General features: G+C 45.6%; 1 pseudogene; it reads left to right on the top strand.

Annotated features, from left to right (window-relative positions):
- The first annotated feature begins 24,628 nt into the window (after positions 1-24,628).
- On the top strand, positions 24,629-25,391 carry LOC112918540 (small ribosomal subunit protein uS2 pseudogene; annotated as a pseudogene).
- The last annotated feature ends 891 nt before the right edge of the window (positions 25,392-26,282 follow it).

Raw genomic sequence — 26,282 nt, forward strand, 5'->3', positions numbered from 1 at the left:
TTTATTATTATCTGAAGAAAACAATAGGCCCACATTTAAACATAAAAGTAGGAGACATGCATTTCAAAACTCTGCAGCAGCCTCAGCTTGCGGCCCTATCCCTCCCTCCTCATAGCTCTGGGGAGCCTGAGTCCAGAGCACATGCTGCCCCCGCCCCAGCGGCCCAGGCAAGGTGGGGCCCGGGCAAGGTGAAGCTCAATCTGTGACCCTCCTGAGGAGTTCGGGACGTCATGGCACCCATCAGGAATCTCATGAGCGGCCCTCGCTCTGTGGGAGGACTTGAGACAGAGGCCTTTGGGAGATGTGGGGTGGACTTCTCTAGGTTGGGGTACTGCTCCCGTGATAAGGGCGTGGGAACAGGAAGGTTGAATAGCTTCGGGACCCAGGCTTCTCCCGCCCCAGCTGCGTTCTTCAGCAGGCGAAGCAACTGACCGTCAGCCGGTGTGGTGTGCTAGAGACCCCGGGCCCACCACCCGTGGGTGCTGAACCCCGGCCCTCCCTATCCGTGTAATCGAGGGTGGGTTAGAGAGCCCCTGACACTGGCGCCATTCTGCCCCCCCAGGTCCTGGAGGCACAGCTTCCGGCCGTTAAGTCCTACGGGGCGGGTCTTCACTCCCACCCGTGAGTACACTCACTTAACCATTGATTCCCCTTGCTTAGAAGGCCTTAAGAGGTGGAGGCAGATTGGTGGGGCCCTTGTCTTGCGATGCCAAACAGACCTCCAAACCCGCAGCTCACATGCTGGGGCCAGCCCGCCGGAGGGCGGTGTGGGACCACTACAAAGACCTCCACCCTGACAGCGGCGGGGGGGGGGGGGGGGGGGGGGGGGGGGGTGTCCCCCCCCCCACCCCCCCCACCCCCCGTTCCTAGCGGTGGCACTGAGCAGGGCCCACAGGATGCTGAAACGTTTTGCTCAGCTCTACCCTAGGGCCAATAGTATCCACTTGGCAGGTTTAGTGCAGGGGACAGAATGCATGTGAAATGCCTCGCTTGCAGCCCGTGTGCAACTTAGCAGCTTTCCTCTCCCTCTTCTGCCTCCAATCGATTCATCCAGGTGGGGCGAGGAAGGGACTGTAGCCACGAGGTCATGTGAGACATGACAAGTGTAGACATCCCTGCAACTTCTGTTCTTGTCTCCTCCTGTTTTCAAATTCCACAGACACAGCCTCACCATGGGAGGCTCGGGACACCCCAGAGTGAGCTTCTCTGAAAAATAAAGTCGCCACTCGCTGACCAGCCCACATTGCATTTGATTACCACATAATGAAATGATTTTCCTTCCCTCTTTTATTCCCTCTCTTCCCTTCCTTCTGAGACAAATGGAAAAATAATTTGATCCCCTTGAATCTTTTCACCCTGGGTATTTTCCCCCTTCACACCGAGCGCCGCCCCTTGATAAATGAGAACACATGTGCTGAAAACCTGGCCTTCACCCTCTTGACTCAGGGTCCTGCTCCTCTCGGGACTCAGCTTTGCTTTCAAACCTCCCGAATAAATTCATCACAGCAGGAAGAACATTGTTTTTCTTCAAAACTTGGGGGGGAAAAAGCAAATCCCACATCACAATTATTCCATTTCAGAGGGAAAATGCTACCCTTTAATCTCGAAAGTTCTTTTCTCCAACTCTGAAGGCTGTGGCCGAGGTGACTTGCAGGCTCAATACAGCTGCTTTTGCAAAGTCTGCACTGATTCATTTCCTTAGGGAGCCAAAGAGTGACACACACATATTTTGAATATTACCCTGTGGGCAGATCTGCATCATGGCTTGACTGAGAGAACTTCTACTTCTTGATGTGTTTGCAGGGAGATACTTTCAATGGAGTTTTTGCTTAAAAAATAGCCCTTGATGCAATTCTTCCATTTGAAGGTTGAACTTTCTGACAAATGTGCTGACAGTCTAGCCCGTTGTTCCCCTAACATCTTACCCCCCCCCCCAGAAAACAACCCCCTTTGCCATGAACAAAACACACAATGACCAGTGCCCAATGCCAAAGAAATTAAGCTCTTTGGCTTGACCATCTTCTGTAGCAGACATCAGAGAAGCAGGATGTCTTCTTGAACCAAAACATCTGCTCAGGAATTCCTATACATTTCCTTCCACTTCATTTTAAGAAAGTCTCCCCGACACTGAGCTTACTTGCTGTCAGGCATCTGTTTATGTAGCTTTTGTTTACATGTTAATAAAAATCCGTATTTATCAAATGCACTCAAGCACCTTGGAAACTAATTTTCTTTCAAACTCAAGAACTTTCTGGGAAGGAATAAAAGGGAGCAGAGAGTCGTGTTGGGACCCCTCCATCGCGTGGCCATTTATTGACATGGAATGTAGCAGAAGACGGCTCCTGCTATTTCCTTTTGATTTCACTGTGTAAATCTGCTCTCACCTACAGCCTGACCACATGACAGTGCAGACACACATTAACCTGATTATTTCTGTCTGAGCTGTGTGTAAAATGTGCACTCTAAATTGCACATTAAAATGTTCCCCAAAACAGTACCACCTGCCGCAGGAGTATCATTTTCTTTCACCAAGACAGACCCAAATGTGTTTCTGGGATTCTGCAGCCTCTGGGCAGTTGAGGATTTTCACCTTGTCTGTGTTGGGTATGAGCCCTGGCTGGCCTAGGGCTTCCCTACCCCAGTGCAGTGAAGGCAGGGACTCTAGAGCCCTCCTGGGGTGTTTTGGGCTTTGGCTCAGGAGACTGTTTCAGATACCAGGGAGCAGCTTCTCTCTATCCAAATGGGAGACAATAGAAGGCAGCAAGGTGGCAGGAGTGTAGGTGTGAGGGGCTGAGGTAAAAGGAGTAGAGAGCAAAGAAGCAGGAGAAAGGTACAATACAAACCACCATAACCCATGGAAGACCTTTCCAAGAACCAGAGAGATGAGCCTTGGGGAAAAAGAGAAAGGATTGTAAAACTAAAACTAAAACAAAAAAAAAAAAAAATGAGAGTTGTTTCAGTTTTTAAAAGGCACACTGAAAGCTGAACCCAGGACGGCAACATCAAATTATTGTGATTCCTCCAGATGAATGAGCGAAGTTGCATTTCAAACATCTGCCATGACCTTGCCAATTAAAAGAAAAGGTAGTTCAGAAGGAGAAAGAAAGGTGTTTTGCCCATGTAGTGGCATGGCTATGAGTTTTTAGTCTCAAAATAGCTCTTTCCTGACTTAACAGCTTCTTTCCCCAGAGAAAAGGGTGTCATCTCATCCTGTCTCTGGAGGGTCAGGCTTACACACGTGCTGTTTCCTAATATCTCAGGAAGAAGAAAGAAAGAAAGAAAGAAAGAAAGAAAGAAAGAAAGAAAGAAAGAAAGAAAGAAAGAAGAAAGAAAGAGAAAAAAGAAAGAAGAAAGAAAGAGAAGAAAGAAAGAAAGAAAGAAAGAAAGAAAGAAAGAAAGAAAGAAAGAAAGAAGAAAAAGAAAGAAAGAAAGAGAAGGAAGGATGAAGGAAGGAAGGAAACCAAGCAGTAGAGTATCTTCACAGTTAGGGTAGAGTCATTCAGAACCATAACTTATCCATCGATGTCTTTGTTAGCTCAGAAGGCTGGAGAGGGTGGGCAGTGTTCTCACATGCTTTGGTGTTGCCTACACTCCCAACAGTCTGGGGTTCTTCATCCTTATCCCCAGACTGTGGTTTTTGCTCCCGTTTTATTTTGTCTTTTTTTTTTTTTTTAAAGATTTCATTCATTCATTCATGAGAGACATACACAGAGAGAGGCAGAGACACACAGGTAGAGGGAGAAGCAGGCTCCATGCAGGGAGCCTGATGCGGGATTCAATCCCAGGGCTCCAGGATCACGCCCTGGGCCAAAGGCAGGCGCTGAACCACTGAGCCATCCATCCAGGGATCTCCTGCTCCCATTTTCATGTTAATCAAACTCTTCAAAAATAATCGATGTCCCTGTCTTCACATCTTCAGCTCCTATACCAGACCCTGTAACTGCCCCTGCCCCAGCAGTTTACCGACGATAACCTCTGATTGCCAAGGTAGAGGAGACTTTACCATCCATCTCTTGTCCTCTCCGTGGTGCTTGCTGATATTGACCTCTCCTTTCTAGAATCTCTCTCCTCACCAAACTTCCCAGCGTATTCTCTCCTATTCTCCTCTGCCTTTTGTGACTCCTCTGTTTTGTTTTTTTTTAAAGATTTATTTATTTGAGAGAGAGAGAGAGAGAGAGCACTCATAAGGAAGGGGAGGAGCTGAGGGAGAAGAAGAAAGACAATCCTCAGACTCCCCACCTAGTGTGGAGCCTGAGGTGGGGCTGGACATGGGAGTAGGGCTCCATGCGGGGCTCAATCCCAGGACCCTGAGATCATAACCTGAACCAAAAATCAAGAGTCATCTTTTGTGACTTCTAATTTCTCCTCTCCCCTGCACACTCCTATTCTTTAGTCCATTCCCATGTGTTGGCTTTTCCCACCCCTATATCTCCCACACAGTCTCAAATGAGTCATCCAGCCAGGGTCCCAGCCAATATCGGCCCTCTACATTCTGCTGCTACACCCCTGTTTCCTCTGCTGTGAGGAAACTGTTCTCACCAAGATCTTTGTGGGAAGCTGAGTAATGGCCCCCAAAGACATTCACATCCTAATCCCTGGAATTGGTGGATGTGACCTCACATGGCAAAAGGGACTTTGAAGACATGATTCAGTTAAAGATCTTGGGATTGGGAGGTTATTCTGGATTATCTGGATGGACCCTAAAAGCACGAGTATCTTTATAAAAGCTGCACAGAAAGAAATTTGACACAGAAGAGGAAAAGGCACTGTGATAGTGGAAGCCAACACCAAAGTGGCCAATTTCATCACTAGCCAAGTAACATGAGCAGCCTCTAGAAACTGGAAGAGGCAAGCGAGAGATTTCCCTGCTAGTGCCTCCAGAGGACCCAGCCCTGCTGACACTTTGCCTCTACTGCAAAGAGACTGATTTTGGACCTCTGACCTCCAGAACTATAAGAAAATCGATGTGTGTTGTTTTAAGGCACCAAGTTTGTGGCAGTTTGTTATAGCAGCCACAGGAAACCTATACAGTCTTCAAGCACTGCTCAGTAAGACATCTGTTGGATATCTTTTAGTCTCCATGTCTCCTGGCAGAAGGATTTGGTACCACTGATCATGCCCTTTGAGTCTCACTTACCCACCACTCAATCAAAAGTCAGGTGCAGGGGCTCCACCCACCAAGCCGTGTAGGCTCTCACTGTCTCCTGCCTGTGCCCTGCACCTGGATCATGTCCTCATCACTCAGTACTTGACTGTAGGTTTTCCTAGAACATTCTGTACCTAAAAGGATTCAATAGAGTCAAGGTGTGATCACTGGGCTGCCAGCTACCAATTCCTTATGACCCAAGTGGATTGATTGGCCTCAGGGTCACACTGGCCCCCGCCTCCCCACCTCCCCTGGCCAGGGGCTAGAATCCGTAACTGCCAACCTGTGGAGATCCTCTTTTTAGAACTGCCTTCCTTTTGCCAGTTCTTTTATTTTCCCCCCAGAGGGGGCGGGGGGAAGGTCCCATATTAGCATCCAGTTTACCCCACAACTCACTGCTGCCAACTTGTCAATGTCATACAATACAACCTTGGAATAATGCTGGTGAAAAAAATAATTCTCGGATGTAAACATTTCTAATATGGCAGAGTGATGCCATATGGTATGTGAGCTTATTTCAACCTTCCCCTCCCTTTTTGCAAGTATACCAGACACCCCGATAAAGTGGCTGGTGTCCCTAGAATTCTAAGGAACTGGCTGGAAAGGTGACAGCACCCCGCTTCTTCTCTTCCTCCCTGTCCCCACTTCCCATTACAGATTGTCATTCCCTTTTAGCTTCTTAGTTCTCTGGTCAAAATTGTTTTCCTCAAAGTCATCATGCAGTTTGCTTCAACTTTCCATTGACAGAAATTTTCTCGTCTCTCCTGGAGGCCAGTGTGGGAATCCTCCAACCCCAAAGAAAGAAACTATACCTCCTAAAGATTGGATCACCAGACCCTTTAGCCAGATATCTTTAGCATGATGAAGAAACTCCTCTTTGCCCTCCCTTCATTTAAGGTCCACATTTCATTTTAATTCCCACCCAAGCACATTCCTCGGTTCTCTGAGATCGAATTGGAGGTTGAAGATTGTTATTGTTGTAGATACAGACATCATTATAGCTTTTCTTTCTTTCCAATATTAGATTTTTTTAATAAAAATTTTTTTGTTTTAAATTTTTGAAAAGATTTCATTTATTTGAAACAGAGAGAAAGTGAGCATGCAAGCAGGAGGAGGGAGAGGGACAAGCAGATTCCATGCTAAGTGTGGAGCTCAATTTGGGGCTCAATCCTAAGATCAAGATCCTAAGATCCTGACCCGAGCTTAAATCAAGAATCAGATGCTTAACCGACTGAACCAGCCAGGTGCCCTTCCAATATTAGATTTTTTTTAAAAAATCTACAATAAAACCATGGAGACTATAATGCCATTGGGCAAGTTCACAAAGAATCTTTGTATTGTTTTCCATTTCTATCACTTCCTCACTTTTGCTTCCCCCTTGTCTCCTACATTATTACCTATCCATCCCTGCTGGTCAAATCATCTGTCAAAAAGCTCATCTGATTGCGTCTCTGTCCAGAGACTCATGACTTCCCATAGCCTTCAGGATATCCTCTCTGCCACTGGTCCCATCCCCTTTCTCACACTCTGGGTTCCAGAAACACTCAGCCACTTACAGGTGCCAGAAATACTAGACACCAAGCCTTGGTGTTCATGCTTCCCTGGCTTTCAAACATTCTCCACCTCTTTGAACCAATGGCATCTCATACACATACACTTACAAATTTGGGGGGTAATCTTTAACTCCTCATTTTGTAATAATTTCAGACATAAGAAAGTTGGGAAACTAATAAAAGAATTCCCCAAATGTTAACATTTTACAGGAAATAGTACAGTTATCAAAGTCAGGAAAATAACATTGATCCAATGTTATTATCTAATCTACATGCCCACATCAAGTTTCAATAATTGTCCCACTGATGTCATTTGTGTGTTCCAGTTTCTCATCTAGTAGTACATCTTACATTTGCTTGTCATGTCAACTTAGTTGCCTTTATTATAGCCCATTTTTTTCTGGCTTCCCTTTTCTTTCACGGCCTTCAGACTTTTGAAGAGTGCTAACCAGTTGATTTGCAGAGTCATTCTTAATTTAGATATGTCTGATATCCTCATATTGAGTTCCAGTTATGCATTTTTGGCAAGGATGTCACAGAACTACCCTGATACCACATCTAGCCAAAGACATCATAAGTCGAAAAGAAAACCAACTCAGACCAATATCCCTTTTCCATACAGATGCAAAAACCCTATCAAAGTACTAGTAAACTAAATCCAGCAACATGTATACAGGATTATATACCATGACCAAGTGGAATTTATTCTGGGAATGGAAGGTTGGCTCAACATATAAAAAAAAAAAATCTATGTTATAAAAAAAAAACATGTTAATAGAATAAAGAACAGAAAACACATGATCATTTCGATAGACAGACAAAACATTTGACAAAATCCAACACTCCTTCATTATAAAAACACTCAATGTGGGGCACCTGGGTGGCTCAGTTGGTTGAGCATCTGCCTTTGGTTTGGGTCATGATCCCATGGTCTTGGGATCGAGCCCCAAGTCAGGCTCTCTGCTCAGCAGGGAACCTGCTTCTCCTTCTCCTTCTGCCTGCCACTCCCCCTGCTTGTGCCCTCTTTCTCAGTCCCTCTCTCTCTGCCAAACAAAAAAATAAAATCTTTAAAAAATACTCAATGTACAAAAATCAGTTGCATTCCTATACACCAGTAATGAACAATTTGAAAATAAAGTTAAGACAGCAACTTCATTTACAATAATAGCATACTTGGGCAGCCCCAGTGGCGCAGCGGTTTATCGACGCCTGTAGCCCAGGGCATGATCCTGGAGACCCTGGATCGAGTCCCACATCGGGCTCTCTGCGTGGAGCCTGCTTCTCCCTCTGCCTGTGTCTCTGCCTCTCTCTCTCTCTCTCTGTGTCTTTCTCATGAATAAATAAATAAATAAAATCTTTAAAAAAATAATAGCATACTTAAATATAAGTTTAACAATACTTAAGTATAAATTTAGAAAAATAATACAACACATGTATACTGAAAACTGCAAAACATTGTTGAAAGGAATTAAAGATCTAAATAAATGGAAAGACATTCGTGAATTATAAGGTTTGATATTATTACGACAGTAATACTCCCAAAATTGATTTACAGCTGTAATACAATACCCACCGAATTCCTCATGGCTTCTTTTCCTTCTTCTTCTTCTTCTTTTTTTTTTTTTTTACAAAAAAAAAAATTTAGAGCAGTTTTGGGTACACAGCAAAATTGAAGGGAAGGTACATACATTCCCTGCCCTGCATGCACATAGCCTCCCCCACTGTCAACATCTCTCACCAGAGTGGTACATTTGCTACAACTGACAAACCTACAATGACACATCATAATCACTCAAAATCCATAGTTTACACTATAGTGCAGTCTTGGCATTATACATCCTATGGTTTGGACAGATGTATAATATTATGTATGTACTATTATAGTATCATAGAGAATATTTCCTCTGCCCTAAAAATCCTGTACTCTACCTATTCATGACTTCCCACCTCTACTCCCTACCACTGAGCTTTTTACTGTCTCCATGCTTTGCCTTTTTCAGAATGTCATATAGATGGAATCATATAGTATGTAACCTTTTCAGATTGGCTACTTTCACTTAGTGATATGTATTTGAAGTTCCTCCAAGTCTTCATGGCTTGACAGCTCATTTCTTTTTAGCACTGAATAATACTGCACTGTCTAAATGTACCACATTTTATTTATCTGTTCATCTACTGAAGGATATTTTTTGGTTGCTTCCAGGTTTTGGCAATTATTAGAAAGCTGCTATAAACATCCATCTGCACATTTTTGTATAGATGTAAATTTTCAACTCCTTTGAGTACATACCGAGAGTGCAATTGCTGGATTGTACAATAGGAGTATGTTTAGTTGTAAGAAACTGCCAAACTGTCTTCCAAATTTCTGTACCATTTTGCATTCACACCAGCGACAATTTAGAGTTCCTGTTGCTTCACATATTTGCCAGCATTTGGTGTTGTCAGCGTTCCATATTATGACCACTCTAATAGACATATAGTGATATTTCACTATTGTTTTAATTTGTATTTCCCTGAGGACATTGAAAGGAAGTGGAGCATCCTTTCCTACGCTTATTTGCCATCTGTGTATCTACTTTGGTAAGGCATCTCTTAAGGTTTGTGACTCATATTTTAATTGAGTTATTTTTGTTTATTGTTGAGTTTTAGGAGTTCTTTGTGTATTTTGGGTGACAGTCCTTTATCAGATGTGGTTTTTGCAAATATTTTCTCCTAGTTTGTGCTTGTCTTTTCATTCTCTTAACACTGTCTTTCACAAAGCAGAAGTGTTTAGTTTTTTTTTAAGATTTTTAATTTTTTTATTAATGAGAGACAGAGAAAGAGAGAGAGAGAGAGAGAGGCAGAGACACAGGCAGAGGGAGAAGCAGGCTCCATGCAGGGAGCCCAACGTGGAACTCTATTCCAGCTCTCCAGGATCACACCCTGGGCTGAAAATGGTGCTAAACTGCCAAGCACCCCCTGCCCCCGGCTACCCAGAAGTGTTTAGTTTTAATGAAGTTCAGTTTACCAATTATATACTTCATGCCTTTGGTGTTGTATCTAGAAAGTTATTACCATACCCAAGGTCATGTAGGTTTTCTACTGTTATCTTCTAGGAGCTGTTGGCTTCTTTACAGAAAGTGACAAGCTGATCCTAAAATTCATATGAAAGTTCAAGCTACCCAGAATAGTCAAAACGACCTTGAAAAATAAGAAAGAACTTGTGAGACTCATGCTTCCCAACTTTAAGACTTGTAACAAAGAGTAATCAAGACTATGTGGTACTAGCATAAGGATAGATATAGAGAAAATGGAATATAATTGATAGTCCAGAAATAAATTCATACATTTACAGTAAATCGCTTTTCAGCAAGGATGCCAAGACAATTCAATGAGGAAAAGAATAAAATCGGATCCCTACCTCACATAATAAATGAAATCACAGACCTCAGTGGAAAAGCAACTACAACTATAGAACACTTAAAAGAAAATTTAGGAGTAAGTCTTCATGACCCTGGATTAGGTAATAGTTTTCTAGACATGGCATCACAAGCATAAGTGACAATAAATAAATAAACAGATAGATGGATAACTTAAAACTACATCAAAGAAACATTTGGAGTTGCAAATGATACCATCAAGAAAGTAAAAAGACAGCCTATAGAATGAGAGAAGATATCATCAAATCACATATCTGATAAGGAACTTGCATTCAGAATATACAAATAACTCTTACAACTCAAACATTAGAAGACAAGGAGCCAATTTAAAAATTGAGGTATAATCCACACATATACAACTCAATGTTTTCTGTGAAATGCACAGGTTTGTGCAAGTATCATTACAATCTAATTTTAAAATATTTTTCATGGGACGCCTGGGTTGCTCAGTGGTTGAGCATCTGCTTCGGCTCAGGTGTGATCCTGGAGTCCTGAGATCGAGTTCCACATCAGGCTCTTCTTGGGGAGCCTGCTTCTTTCTCTGCCTATGTCTCTGCCTCTCTGTGTCTCTCATGCATAAATTTTTTAAAAATTAAAAAAAGTAAATGTTTTTCATTACTCTGGAAAGAAACCATGTACCCATTAGCAGTCACTTCTCATCCCCCACTCTGGACCATGCCGAGCACAGTACTGGCCCTGGAAGACACTCAGCTCTGGTTTGTGGCTGAATAAACAGGTGAGGGAAAGAATAAAGGAATGAACAAATCTTGCTAATGAGTGCTTAGATGCAAACTCATAAGAATACTGCCTAAGAAATTCAAAGTTTAATCTTGTTTGCCCTCAGAGGTGGTTGCCAAGTGTCTTGTATACTCATTTTCTTTCCAGACTGGATACAGAAGGAGAAAGAAGGAAGAATCAAATATATTTCTTAGGTTTCTGGTTATAAACCTATTGGTAGAAAGTGGTACATGCACTTAGCTTGCAGACCTGTCTAGAGAAACTCCATGGGTTTAGCTGTGAAAGGTTGAGGATTCCCTCTTTCCACCCAGGAAATTCAGGGAAGAGCCTAGGAGGCAGCTTCAGATCTGGTTGGAGCCCCCAGGAGATGGCTGGCTGGGGAAGATAATGCTTTGGGAGTCATGGGCCTGCTCAGAAGGGATTAAACCACTTGAGCATGACCAGAGAGAGAAGCAACGAGGATGAGAGAGAAGAGAACGAACGAAAAGGGAACCCTTACAACACCAAGGAATCAGACGCCCACGGGGGAAGCTGAGGAAGAGCAGCCTGAGAAGAGTTTCAAGGAGAAAACCGTCAACAGAACCAAGAACTGGAGTGAGGTCCAGTAAGATTGAAATGGGTCACAATGTAGGTAGGCATTGCAGGGAAGGGGTTGGAGCAGGTGGCATGTTTTCTTTTCTTTTCTTTTCTTTTCTTTTCTTTTCTTTTCTTTTCTTTTCTTTTTTTTAATGCTTCACATTCTTTTTGTTTTGTTTTGTTTTTAAGATTTTATCTATTCATGAAAGACACAGAGAGAGAGAGGCAGAGACACAGACAGAAGCAGGCTCCATGCAGGGAACCTGACATGGGACTTGATCCTGGGTCTCCAGGATCACACCCTGGGCTGAAGGCGGCGCTAAACCGCTGAGCCACCAGGGCTGCCCAGGTGGCATGTTTCTGAGGCTTGAATTGTAAGTGGAGCATGTGGCAGTGGAAGTTTACCCATAGCCTATTCTCCGGTAGTTTGAGTGCCAACAGGACAAGGACCCGGTGATACTTCTTGGAGGTTTAGGGGCGGTGGGTAATTTCCTTTACAGTCGTGTAGGATCTTAAGTACATTTATGCATGAGAATAGACAGAGCCAGCAGAAAGGAAGTGATTTGGTAAGAGAGGAAACCATTGTAGCAGGAGACTGAGGATACGGGAAGAGGGAGGACTGGGAGTCCAGATGGAAGGAGGACTCTCCGACCTGGAGGGCCCATCCTCATCTGAGACAGGGGGGGCAGGCGAGAATGCAGAGGTGTGCCTGAGCTGGGCAGCCTCCTCTGAGGGCCTCCCCACCTTCTGTGTGGCGGCAGGTGGAGGAGGAGGGACTGGAACCTGGAGGAGTGAGGGGGAGCTGTCTGGAGACGAGGGCCGCCGAGTGGCTGTGGAAGGACAGCCAACCCGGGGGGGGGGGGGGGGGGGGTCCCCTCGGACTCTGCACCGCAGTCTGTGGGCGTTGCCCCAGCAGCCGCCCAGTGCGACGCCCTAGGTGGGTGCGTGGGTCCCAGGTAAAGGGGTCGGAAAGGCTGCGGTGCGGCCGCCTGCGAGGGCGGTGGGGTGATGTGCCGAGCCCGCAGGGTGCAGGCAGCCGAGCGGGGCATTCCAGGAGCCAGAGGGGAGGCCCCTGGGAGACCGTAGCTGAAGCCAGCCAGGGGCGCCGCGGGCAAGAGCCAGGGGCCGGGCAGGGCTGCAGCGCCCCGCTTCCAGCACCCGAGCCCCGGCACACCCCCGTTAGCCGGGAAGGAGTCGGACGGAGCCCCCCTGGGAAACCTGCAGAGGTCGTCAACCTGTACAGACACGTCATGCTCTTAGACCCAGCTGTGCGCGCTTACATCCATCGCTGCCGGCGAAGGGCGTCGGCGGCCTCGCACAACAGCCCAGGCTCCGCAGCGCAGTTTTTTCTTCCTGTGGCTTCTTGCCCTTTGCCCCCGTGAGAACCCAAATTCTGCTGCCACTAGGTGCTGTTTGATGGAGGTGAAACCTCTGTGCAGTGAGTTCCTAAGGCACCTGGTTTCCCCCTGACAGCCAGGGGTGGCTTCTATGTGCTGGACTGGCTGGGGGCTTACAGCTCTCAGCTGAACCTCATGCCAGATTTGACCTTGCTGGAGAGCACTGCCCTGCCCAAGGTGACACCGTCCAGGCTCGGCCCACATCCAGCGATGGCTCATTTGGGGGGTGTAAAGCCCCAGCCACTCTTCCCTCAATGTGGGGCAATTTTGAAGGATCTACCCAGCTCCAGAGCTCCCTGGAGGGTGGGTTGAGGTCTTTGTTGTGACTGCATCTCAGTTCAACTTTTTCTCTGCCCACTTCTGCTGGCTTTGCTCCCCCACAGGCATCAATCCCCAGAGCACTCCCCCATGAACTTTCTGCATGCAAATCTCCACCTCAGAGTTTGCTTCTATTGCAGTTGCCAGATTTAGCAAATAAAGCTATGGGGATGCCCAGGTAAATTTGAATTTCAGAAGAACAATGAATAATTTTTTAATATATTGGGCATATTTTATCTGACACCACTGCTCCTTAGGAATCCCAACCTGGGCTATGAAGTGAACATTCATGGCTGTTGTAGGTTATGGAAGAGGAGCCCAGTGGCTTCTATGGCCATGAAGGAGCACAATGTTTATTAAAGGCTTGAGAACCAGGGACATTTCAAGGACAATGAATCACCACATCTGGAGCGGGGGCTGGAGATAGGCATTGCTGGTGGAACTGAACTATTTTCAGGGATGGAGATTTAACTGAACATTTCTCCAAGAACCCCCACACTGCCTATGTGGAGGTAACCACCTCAGCTGCCTGCAGAGCAGATGGAACCAGACTGAGCCATGCAAGGCCAGGTGCACATGCCACCATGACAGTCACCTAGGGAGACTCTACCTCCTTCTTGCACAACAGTCTGGAAGCCAGCTCTTACTGGAAGGCAAGCGTCTCAGAGCCAGATCACACTGCCTCCTCCTCTCAAAGCAGTGATAGCCCTAGTTCAAGAAAGAGGACATTTTAATCATAAAAACTAAGCTTTAAATGCCAATATGGAACTGTTTTAGTAGCCAAAAGTGATGGAAACTAATGGGATGTGGTCAGATTGGTGTGATGAGGGCACCTGGTCTTTAGTTAGAAAGGAGAGTTCAACATGGACTTTATCAAGGACCAGTTATTGGAAAGAATAAAACTATTTCATGCTTCTATCCAATGAGTTATACCACTAATAAACCAGTTACAATTATTGCTATCATCCCAAAGGGCTCTTAGCCCGAGAAACTAAGTTTTCTAATATCCTGAGCAAAGATGCCTGTTATTCATTTTAACTGGAGAAAGAGGAGAAAGGGTTGTAGCTCAGGGAAAGGACCATAGGCCCTCATCCTCACCCAGCCCACCCCATCCTCCTGGGCTCTCAGCCTCTTCCCACTGCACTGCACTCCCTGGGGAAGTCTTTTGTACCCAGAAATACATCCAGGTCCTCCTAAAGAGCCTGCCTCATTCCTATGACTCCTTCAAGCTCTTCTCCCTACTTCTCTACCCAAGCCTGCAAGTCACGGTGGTGTGGTGCAGCCAGTGGGGCTATTATAGGGGGCATTGATGACCTGGTCAGTTCATAGCCCTGTGTATTGGTCTGGATCCTCCTTTACCACTTAGCAGCACCTAAAGCAGCTGCCTGTGGACTTCTCCTCCAGAGTCGCTCCTCTTCTGAAGTATAAAAGATCTCATAAAGGTATTCGTCTCCCAGAAGTTCCATTCTCAGGATCTCAGCATCCTTGCCAACACCTGTTATTGTCTGTCTTTTTTTTTTTTTTTAATTTTAGCCATCCTAGTGGGGCTACAAATAATATCTCATTGTGGCTTTAAGTTGCATTTTCTAATGACTATTGCTGTTGATCATCTTCAGATTTTATTGGACCTACTTTTCCATTAGGTTCCATGTCTTTATTTTTGCATAGTAAGAGTTATGTAGATATTCTGGATGCAGTTTTCTTATCAGATATATGATTTGCAAGTTTTCTTATCAGATATATGATTTGCAAATATGTGGCCTTTGTGACTGGTTTCTTTCACTTAGCTTTTGAATGCTTTTGAGATTCATCCATGTTGCTTTGTGGATGGTTATTGTTCCTTTTTTATTACTGGGTAATATCCCATTATATGGATGTACATGATCCATTTATCCATTTATGACTTGATGCACAATTTGGTTTTTTCTAGTTCTTAGCTATATTTTTTTTAAAAATTGCTATAAATATCAGTGTACAAATGTTTCTGTGGCTATTTGTCTTACTTTTCTTGCATCAATATCTACCTTTTGACTTTTGAAACTCAGGGTGGCAGTGAGCCTAGCTAAAAATCACAAGTCCTAGTATAACAGGAGAAGGAAACAAATACTTGGAACAACTAGCAGAGCACAATAATAATCCAAACATAAAACCCTGTCTTTTGTTGTACTGGTCGGAGTTCAACCAGGGGAGCAGAATCATTAGTACACACACACACACACACACACACAGACACACACACACACACACACACACACACACACCCCTTGAGATTTATCATGAGGAATTGGCTGGCTAAGCACATAAGAAATCCAGAGAGCAGACCCTTAGAGTGGAAATTCAGAAGTGGGCTGGATGCAACAGGCATGAGTACAAGCCATTGTCCAGGGAAGGCCTAAACCTTTTTTTAAGGACTCCCAACTGATTAAATTAGGCCAACTCAGGATAGTGTCCTCAACCTAAAGTCAACTGATCAGCTTTAATTACATCTGCAAAATCCCTTTATAGCAGCACCCAAATTAGTGTTTGAGTGAATAACAGGGAGAAGGCATGTATATGCTACAAAATGGCTACTGCTTCCCTTCTGTCCTTCACATCTCTCAAAAGAATGTCTCTTATAGCCTGACCTGTCTGAAAACATACTGGAAAGGAAATTTTAGGATATGTGGTTCAGTACAGTAGTTCACCACAAAGCTATCACATCTGCAGAAAAAGTCTGCAACCAGTCCAGGTTGGGTTACATGACCACTCCAAGACCAATCTTGGCCACCAGAGAAAGGAATAGAATGATGGATCCTAAATGTCCTGGCCATGTCCCAACTAGGAAGGTATGAACTTGTGATGGATAGCTCCATGGCATCACATGATTGGGGGGGGGGGGGAGGGTAGTGGTGAGGAAGAGGTACCCAAAGGAATTGAGGGCATTGAAAAACCAATGTAACCTATATCTACCCATAGGGCTGATCGTTGTGCCTAGCACTCAGAAAGCATTCAGTAGGTGCAACTGAAAACCTCAGTAAGGACAAAAGTGGAACATATAGGTGGCATTAACTCTATAGCTTGGCCTGTCGATGCCTTTCCCTGGGCTGGGCTGAGACCCAAGAGAAGGGCAAATCTGTTAGTCCCTGTGACTGCCAAGCAGGTCCTGGTTCCTGCATCAGGATTGGCTTCTCAGCATGTTAATGCCTTTCCAATTTTCTGAAACAGTTGTTATTTTCCAAGACATGTTACATATCTCCACAGCAGCACTGCTGCTTGTTCACACTCAGTTTCCTCTGGAAGTCTCTGGCGAGCACCATCTGGCTTCAGGGAGGGGACTGATGGTGGGTCTTGCATTGCTCCACCACCTCCTCCTCAGGGGGCTTTAACTTCTCCCTTGGGCCCTGAAGAGAAGGGCCCCCCACCACGTCTGTTGGTCCCTTTCAACCAAAGCAACAGGTTTGTACCTTCAGTCCCTGCGGCATCATCCTGTTGCTAAATCTGGGTCAGTGGAAATAGTGATTAGCTTCCTCTCACATGGACTCATCAAAATTTCATGATCCTTTTCATGGAGCAGTCCCAGCAGGAAGAGGTGCTATCACTGTGCATGCATCCCGGTCTCATCCTCTACGTTGTCGTAAACCCTCCAGCAGGAGAAGCATGTCTTACTTCTTGTGTGCATGAGTCCTTGGAGCCCAGGACAGCAGCCTGATTCTAAAGGGCATCAGGCAAACGTTTGCTAATGAATAATGAATAAAGGGGAAATGAATGAAAGACATCAGGATGGACTGCTATTCCCTTCCTCTTAAGCATAGGCAATAATGGAGCTGACATTAGAAATGCTAAAGTGTTATGGGGTGGGGGGGCACCTGGGTGGCTCAGTGGTTGAGGGTCTGCCTTTGGCTCAGGGTGTGATCCCGGGGTCCTGGGATCCAGTCCCACATCAGGCTCCCTGCAGGCAGCCTGCTTCTCCCTCTGCCTATGTTTCTGCCTCTCTCTCTCTCTGTCTCTCATGAGTAAAAAATTAAATATTAAAAAAAAAGGAAGAAAGAAATACTAACGAGGTATTCCAGTGCACTGTGAGGCTGGCAGTGCCCGCACTGTGGTACACTCTCCCCTGTCCTCTTTTCTTTGGTGGCGCTCATTAACGTTTGTAATTACACACACTGCCTGTACTCTCCTACTAGACGGTGAACTCCATAAGAATGATGGGAATGGGCCTGTTTTCCTCACGTGGTACTCAACAGGCACTCAATATGTGTTGAATGAATAAGTGGCATCTGGTCAGCATATTTGATTCAAAATACCAGAACCATTGAGAAAGACAAATGATCTCCACTATGATCTCTTTCAGTTTAAATTGTAGCTCTGATTTCCCCCTAGGCTTTAAATTGGTGGTGTTTATTGAGTACCCGCTTTGAGGCAGGCATTGTGTGATACTCTTTACTGGGCATAGTTTAGAAAATCCTCACACCATCTCTGCAAAGTAGGTGCTATGCTCATTTTAAAGTGGAAGGAAGAAAAGCATAGTGAACTTAAGTACTTGCCCAAGGTCCTGCCATAGATAAGTGGTGGAGCCCCCTAAAGACACCCGCCCCATCCCTATTGTCCAGACCAACAAAGCAGTAATTTACTAACCTCAGGCCTTGGAAGGCAGGACAGAGCCCAGAGCTGAGCTAATGCTTCTTAAAATCCCTCGCCTTGATACGTTACTCCCTGTATAAGCTACCCAGCAACATTCTCAGACTCCCCTCATCTTCAAAAAACCTTCTGCGTATACTTGCCAAATGGCCCAGCAGTCCCACTCGTAGGTATTTACTCCAGATAAGTGAAAACATGTGTTTTCACCAAGACTTGTAAACAAATGTTCATTGCAGCTAAACACTGGAAACAACCTGAATATTCATCTAGTGGTGAATGTACATACAAACTGCAGAGCGTCCACACGAGGGACGCTGCTCAGCAGTGAAAAGGAATGAGGCGCTGTACACAGAGCAATGTGGATGAATCACAAAGGCATTGTGCTGGGTGAAATAAACCAGACGCCGAGCACTAGATACAGTGTATGACTCCATTTAAATGACATTCTAGAAAAGGTAAAACTGCGAGGACAGAAAACAGATCGATGGTTGTGGAGGGCTGGGGTATAGGTTGTGGGTGTGTCAGGGGACACCGGGAACTTCTGGAGCGGGAAAGGAGTGGAACCTTGACTGTGGCTAACACCCAACTGTGTGTATTTGTCACCCGAGTGTACACTGAAGAGGACGAATGTTCATTATACCTTAGTAATCCCGGTTTTTTGAAAAGCAACATTTTCTTCTCTAACCCAATGTAATGAACTTTTAAAAAAAAAAACCCTTCTCCTTTTAAATTCAAGCAATAGTGGCATTCTTAAATATACATAATTTTTAAATAACAATAGGACAACCCAACTTGAAATGTGGGTGCTAAACCCATCCCTCTGGGCAAGCAAAGTGAAGTGACCCATATTCCACCAGGCAAGAACAGTTCCCGCTGCCCAAGGGGCCGGGTGACTTGGGAACCATTTAATCCACCCGTGCGTTTCTGCAGCTTTGTGCTAATCAGATTCCACATGACCACACTGACCTTTGTTCTCCTTCTGGTGGAATCTCCCACGTGGGGGGGGGGGTTTAGTTTTAGTGAGTATCACAGGGTAGAAGCTAAACCACATTCACCCCGGGATTTAGATGTGCCTGAGAAAACCGGAGGGGAGGGTCAAGCATCGCTGCCGGCTGGGCGGAGAGCGCTGGCTCCGCGGAGCCCCACCCCTCGCCGGCTCCGGGACTGGTGCCTGGCCCCGGGCAACGCAGGCAGCAATGCAAATAAATAGAAAAGCTGTTTCATTAAAATCTCCCGAAGCCGCATGGAGCTTCTGTGACCTCTGGACCAGAGGAGGCCACGCATCGAAGCAGCCCCGGGGCAGCCGGGGCAGCCTGGGGGCTGGGGGGCAGCCGGGGCAGGCAGGGCAGCCTCCAGCCGCAGGCCGGGGCAGGCCTCTGCAGCAGCAGCGGCGCGGCGGCTCGGGAGAACTGGGGCAGCGGGGAGCTGGTGCCCACCGCCAGACCGCAAGCCTGCGGGAGGCCCCCGGGCCCAATCATTACTGGGGGAGGGAAACTGAGGCAGGCTGGGCTTCCTACAAAGAGCGTAGGTCCGGAATTGTGGTTTTTAAAAAATAGTTTCTTAGGGGCACCTGGTGGCTCAGTGGTTAAGCATCTGCCTTTGGCTCAGGGCATGATCTCAGGGTCCTGGGATCAAGTCCCACATCACACTCCCTGCAGGGAGCCTGCTTCTCCCTCTGCCTGTGTCTCTGTCTCTCTCTGTGTCTCTCGTGAGTAAATAAATAAAATCTTAAAAAAATAACACAGTTTCTTACTATTATAGTTACTATTATAATTGTCCACATCCCTCTACATGTCCTCCATCCAGCTGGCGTGGAGCTGGGGGTAGCACAGTCCATGGACACTATTAAGAAACTTGATTCTGTGCTGTATAACATGGTTGTGCAACCGCATTCCTCCTCTCCTCTTCTAAAATTCCCACCTGCATTATATATAAATCTCCTTCAAGGTTCTGCCTCTGCATGCATTTCCCGGGAGCTCTGGTGCATAGCAACTGAATTAGCATCCAGGCCTGCTTAATTAATAAAATGAGTCTGGGTACATCTGCAATCCTTCCAAGCAATTAAGGCTCTTCTCCCATTTCTACATGGAATTCAGCCTGTTAGCACAAAAAAAACCCCACAGTGCACCAAATGATTATTTTGCCTTAAAAAAAAATTCTTTAAAATACAATTTACTTTGACTGAGGCCTTTCAGTAATTTCTTCTTCTTGATTATACTTGCTTTGCTTGGTATCTGAGAAGCCCCAGGCTTAGCACAAAACGGAGCCCTCATATTTTTGTTGAACAGGTTGTGACCCCAGGTCTGTTGCAAAATCTCTCCCAGAGCGTGAATTTTGCCATCTTGCAATGAAGATAATAATACCACTCCTATAGCATCGAGGCGAGGTTTAGAGACACGACATGTGAAACATGCAGCGCATCACAGCAATAAAGCACAGTTAACATTTTATACATCACTCAAATGCTGGGAAGGAACAGAGACCAGTCCTTTAATCCCAGATCAGCCACTAAATTGTCAGTTGACCTTTAGGAAACCCTTTAACTCTCTACCTTTCTGTGGAGATATTGATATGGACACCGGCAGGATTTTTCAAACTTTCAATGAGATGCTATAGAGTCAAACAGGTTGTGTTTCAAGTCTTGGAGCTGGGGATCATTCTGCTTCCTTCAAAGTGAATCCAACTTTTCTTGCCCTGAGAACTAACCCCTCTTTGGCTATGGAACTGATACATGTTTCCAGAAAAGCCCACCTTGTAGAGTTCAGACACAGCTCATCTTCACATTCATCTCCACTCTGCTGCTTTGGTTCAGCAGGAGCATTCCCAGCCCACTTGGGGTCTCATAGCACTTCTGAAAAAAATGAAACATGTCCCGTGTGTCCATAAATAAACACTTGTCCTCTTTTTTCCCTAGGAACTGCTGCCTTTTCTGCACCTCAAGGTATAGGTAACAGCACTGCATTCATTCATTCAATCATTCATTCAGTTAATCCCCTCTCATTGGAGGTGGTTCTCCTCTTCATCTCTTGGAGCTGTCAACTTTTGTAGATCATTCTTATTAAGCATTAACTTGGTGAATGGATAAACGTCACTTGGGAACAGCTCTAGAATATTGCAAAACATAAAGCAGTCAGTGCAAACATCTGCAAAACTTGGCAATCTACTGTGGTTTCAATGAGCTCAGGGCCAAGTCCTTGACAGGCCTTGAGGTCCACTGAGAATGCAGTGCAGGAAAGATTTATTTGGGGAAAGGGTGAGAAATGTCACTTTGTGCTTCAGGTATGAGGTGGAATCGGTCAGTATTTGCAAGCATGAGTCACTGTCTCATCTTACCCTTCACAGATGTCGTCTAACTGCCCTCACCCTGATTCCATCAAGTCCTGGTGGTGCTTTGAAAGAAGCTTAACACCCAGGGCCATCCTCCGAGGGGCTTGGGGATCAGGACCCCTCTAGGGCAGCCCGTGCTCTCTGGGTTCCACTGACTGCCCTACCTTTCCAGCACCTCTGGTACCAGTGGCCTGGCAGAGAGTGCATCCCCCTCTCCATGGTCACCTCCTCCTCAGACCACCCAGTGCTCTGGACTCCAGCTTTGGTGCCTCCTCTGAGTCTGACTCCCCAGCCAGAAGCCAGCAAGGCCTCCTGTGCCCACTGACAAGCAGCAGAATTGGAGCAGGTGGGATGGGGCAGCTTCCCTTTGTCAGCCACCAGTGTGGATCAAATGTACGTGTTTCCAGATGTGGCTTTTGCTCCTGGCACTTTGCATCCTCCCTTAGGGCAGGGAGAGAGATGGGGCCCTGTTCTTAGCAATTGATTCCAAATAATTCTAGGATTTGGGACGCAAAGTGATGCTATTTGGGGTCCAAGAAGGGGATGCTGGTGTTTATTTTTTTTTTTTAAAGATCTACTTATTTATTTATGATAGACATAGAGAGAGAGAGAGAGAGAGGTGCAGGAGAAGGGAGAAGCAGGCTCCATGCCGGGAGCCCGATGTGGGACTCGATCCCGGGACTCCAGGATTGCACCCTGGGCCAAAGGCAGGCGCCAAACCTCTGAGCCACCCAGGGATCCCCCGGATGCTGGTGTTTAGATCTTTCTTTCTTTCATCGGTCTTTTAAGGACAAAATTTCATGGTTCCAACTTTGTTTTCTTCTCAGTGTTGGACCTTGAGATGGTATGATCATTGATAAAACATTACCCCAAGTTTCAGAGCCAAGTACAGTTTTTGGTACCTTATAAAATCCAGTATGCATTGAACATCTAATTTGGCCACCACAGCAGAGCCGTGATTTTCATGGGCTGTGGGCACTTTTGCTTTCATGAGCCCCTACCTCCATATAAGTAAGTAAGCAAATAAACAAGTAAATAGTTAAGTAAATAAATAAATAATTAGGGGCACCTGGGGGGCTCAGTCTGGTTAAGCTTAAGCATCTACCTTTGGGTAAGGTCATGATCCCCAGAGTCCTGGGATGGAGGCCCACGTTGGGCTCCCTACTCAGTGGGAGTCCTCTGCCCCTCTCTCCTCCTACTTCCTGCTTGTGCTTTCTGCTCTCCCCCTCAAATAAATAAATAAAATTAAAAAAAACTAAATAAATAATTAAATAGATAAATAAAAGATTTTAAATGTCTGTGTTGGCATAAGACAAGTATATAATCTAGGCTGAGGTCATTTCTATTATCAAATGTATTGTTTTTCTGATTTAAAAGAAAAGTAAAGACATTTTCAGGACCCCTTATAATATTACGGGTCCCAGGCACTCTTCTTGCTGTGCCTGATGGAGAAGTCAGTCCTGGATCGAGGCTGCCCAAGGCTGCTCACGGGTGGTCGTGTCTTTGTGACCTGGCTGGGGGCCCAGAAGATTCCCAGTGCCTGCACTATGGCACAGAGCTGGTTTGAGTTGTTTTTCTATTCCTTGCTCTCCCACTTCCTCCCACACATGTCAGAAATTTCCTCAGGCTAGAGATCATGTCTTACTTATCTTTGAATCCCACCCTCACACCTGCCTGCTTTAGATATTCAATGCAAATTTGTGGAATTTAAGTTCATGTCTCAGGTAACATTTCACAGCCACACCACAACTGTGGAGATTTAAAAAGTCAGGCAGTCAATGACACTAACTGCCGGCCAGGTGTGCGTGGTGCTATGGAGAAGATCTTGAGCCACAAATGATGTTGCTGGCGTTGCTTCTCTCAGTTGTTCAGAGCAGAATGAACAGTGGAGACACAGAAGGAAAACTGTTGTCTGGTTAAGACGTGCGGCACCCTGGTTAGGAGCATGGATTCTGTTGACCTTGACCCTCATCATCCCCAATTAAGCTCCAAGGCCTTGGGCAAGTTCTTTAACTTTTGTACAGTTTTCTTACTTTTGATATGGGATAATAATAATAACAACAACAACCTCATTAAAAGAGATAATGTATATGAAAACATAGGATATCACATGGCCTGGAACATGGAGTGCTCATTATAGTAAATCTTCTTGGTAGGAATGATCTTGTCCCCTATCAATGTCGAGTTATTATCTATATCTTACTGGTTCCATCTTTCACTCCAGAAATTTCTGCCGATCAAGTTCAAAACTGAACTTTTTTTTTACATCAGAACACATGTTATGTGTCCTTTTCTCCTGCACTGTAAGCTCTTTGAGGGCAGGCCTATCTGTGACTTTGATCCTTGTTTTCCTCAGAGCCTAGTCAATTCTTTTTTTTTTTTTTAAGATTTTATTTATTTATTCATGAGAGACACACAGAGAGAGGCAGAGACATAGGCAGAGGGAGAAACAGGCTCCGTGTGGGGAGCTGGATGTGAGACCTGGCCCCAGGACCCCAGGATCACTATCTGAACCAAAGGCAGATGCTCAATCACTGAGCTACCCAGGTGCCCCAAGCATAGTCAATTCTCTTTTGTTTGTTCTGTTTTTGTGCTTCTCAACTTTGTATTTAATTTTTTAAACAGTTTTTATTTATTTATTCATGAGAGACACAGATAGAGAGAAAGGCAGAGACACAGACAAAGGAGAAGCAGGCTCCATGTAGGGAGCCCAATGCGGAACTTGATCCCGGGACTCCAGGATCATGCCCTGGGCCAAAGGCAGGTGCCAAACCGCTGAGCCACCCGGGAATCCCCAACAAGTGTCCTCTTTAATGCCCATTCTCCATCTAGCCCATCCCTCACCCAACTCCCTCCATCAACCCCTAGTGTGTTCTCTATCCTTAAGAGTCTCTACTGTTTGCTACTAGTCAATTCTCTTTATTGTGGGGATGGAGGGCTGCGTGGTGAGATAGCTGCATAGTGACATTCCCAAATAACTGTAGCCTACAAATGTGTGGTGATTGATTTACCCAGAGAAGTGTTGGGGGAGATGAGGGTTGTAGGGATCTGGTTAGCCCAAATTTCTCTGGCATTGAGGCCTTTCCAACAGCCTATATTATATCTAACCCTCTGTTGCCTTGGTGCTGGGAGACTTACCATCAGAGAGACAGGCATAGGTTTGGGGGAGCAGAAATAAATCTGGAAGCAACCTTTTTGCAGAGCACATTGGAGCCACACAGAGCCAACAGATGAAACACTGTTCTTAAAATGAACTTGGAACTTTGTCTATGCAGGGATTAAAAATGCCTTGATGTGGTACAATAACATCTTTGATATTTTAGTGGACATATTACCTGTTTTTTAAAATCTCTCTCCTGGTAATCCTCCTTCTTCCCTTATCTCCCCTCATTCTGCATCGCCTGGGGCCAGGTAGACCACACAGCCACAAGGTGTAGAAGACACCTTTTTGCAGTACCCAGAGAGGAGTCCATATAGTGTTGCTCTGAGTGCCCCTGATAACATAAAGGGAATCTTTCACAATGTCTGGAGACCTTTATGTCTTACAACCGAAAGGGGGAAGATGTCCACCTAGATGGCACCAACCTTGACCTCCAAATAGATGAATATGTCTACAAAAAGAAGAGAGATGGCATGTATGTCATAAATAGAAGTTTCTGCTCCCAGCTTGAGCTGCTGTTGCCATTGAAAACCCAGCTGATGTCAGTTGTCACATCCTCCAGGACTACTGGCCAGCAGGCTGTGCTGAGCTTTGCTGCTGCAGTGGGATCTGCTCCTACTTCTGGCCGCTTCACTCCTGGAACCCTCACCGACTAGGTCCAGCCTTCCTTAGCCTCTCAATACAGGCACCTTAGGTTAACCTGCCTCCCATTGCTCTGTATGATGCGGACTCTCCTTGGTGCTCTGCAGACATTGCCATCCATGCAACATCAAGGGAGTTCACTCAGTGGGTCTGATGTGCTGGGTGCTGGCTGGAGAAGTTTAATGTGTGCATGGCACTGTCTCTTTTGAACAACCATGAGTGGTCATGGCCTGATGTCTATTTCTACAGGGATCCTGAAAAGATTAAGGAAGAGCAGGCTGCTGCTGAGAAGGCCTGGACCAAGGAGGAATTTCAGGGAGAATGGACTGTTCCAGCTCCTGGGCTTACTGCTACTGAACCCAAGGTCACAGGCTAGTCCGATGGCACAAGTGCCCTCTTGTGCCTGTCTAGTAGTTCGCTACTGCAGCCCGAAGTGTTCAGCCTACCACTGAAGGCTGGTCTGCAGCTTCCACTGCTCAGGCCACTGGAAGGGTATGAACTGTTCAGAGTCTGTTCTTTCAGACTTAAACAGAAAATGGAAATAAAGTTGAAGGAAAATAAGCACTTTCTTTAAGAAAAAAAAAAAGTAGAAGGTAGAAGGAGTAACTGCCTCCTACCTTGGTTTTCCGAAGCCTAAACCCATAGAGTATTGTTTCGTGCTTCCAAAGCAGACCTAAAGGTACAGAAATTTCTCTGAGAGAACAACCTCAAGAATGAAAAAGGATTTCCCCTTCTAGCTTCTTAAAACAATGCTCCCAAGGAATAGGAATGGAGTCCCAGGGTGGCTGCCTCAGAGGATGCCCACCTCAGAGGAGGCCCTGATAGTTTTCCTGGACAGTCTTAAAAGTCAAGACCCCAAAGAGAGCTTTCAGGTGTGCCTGGACCCCATGAGAGCAGCAGAAAGAGCTTATTTCTATGTCTCTCATCAGTGAAAATAGCCTCGACCTGAGAGGCTGTGTGGACAGGCTCAGCTGACACCTCAGACCAGACAGATGACTCAAGGACTAAATTCCCTACCCCTGCCCCCAAACCCGCCTGCCTCAATGTAACCAAGTTCATGGAACTTCAACACTACTCCAGGAAAAGTGGAGAAAGGAAATCCAGAACAAATGTAAAACCTGATTCTGACCATCAGGTGGAACAGGAACTTGAAATAGAAATAAAGTTATGAAAAAATTTAAAAATTTGTATTTTGTAGATTACTGACTTTGTGGATGAGACTCACTCTAGCTACAGTAGCGGGGAGCCATGTCAAGATGCCAGCCCCAGTAGAGACAATCCTCCAGGATAGCCAATGGCCTGGACCCAGAGGAAGAGCAGGATGCTTTGTCTCTTAGGCCAGGACTGGGTGGCTTCTACTTGACTATTGGGACTCAGGATTTTGGTGTC

The sequence above is a fragment of the Vulpes vulpes genome, chromosome 9, assembly GCF_048418805.1.
Source record: "Vulpes vulpes isolate BD-2025 chromosome 9, VulVul3, whole genome shotgun sequence".
Classification (NCBI taxonomy): domain Eukaryota; kingdom Metazoa; phylum Chordata; class Mammalia; order Carnivora; family Canidae; genus Vulpes; species Vulpes vulpes.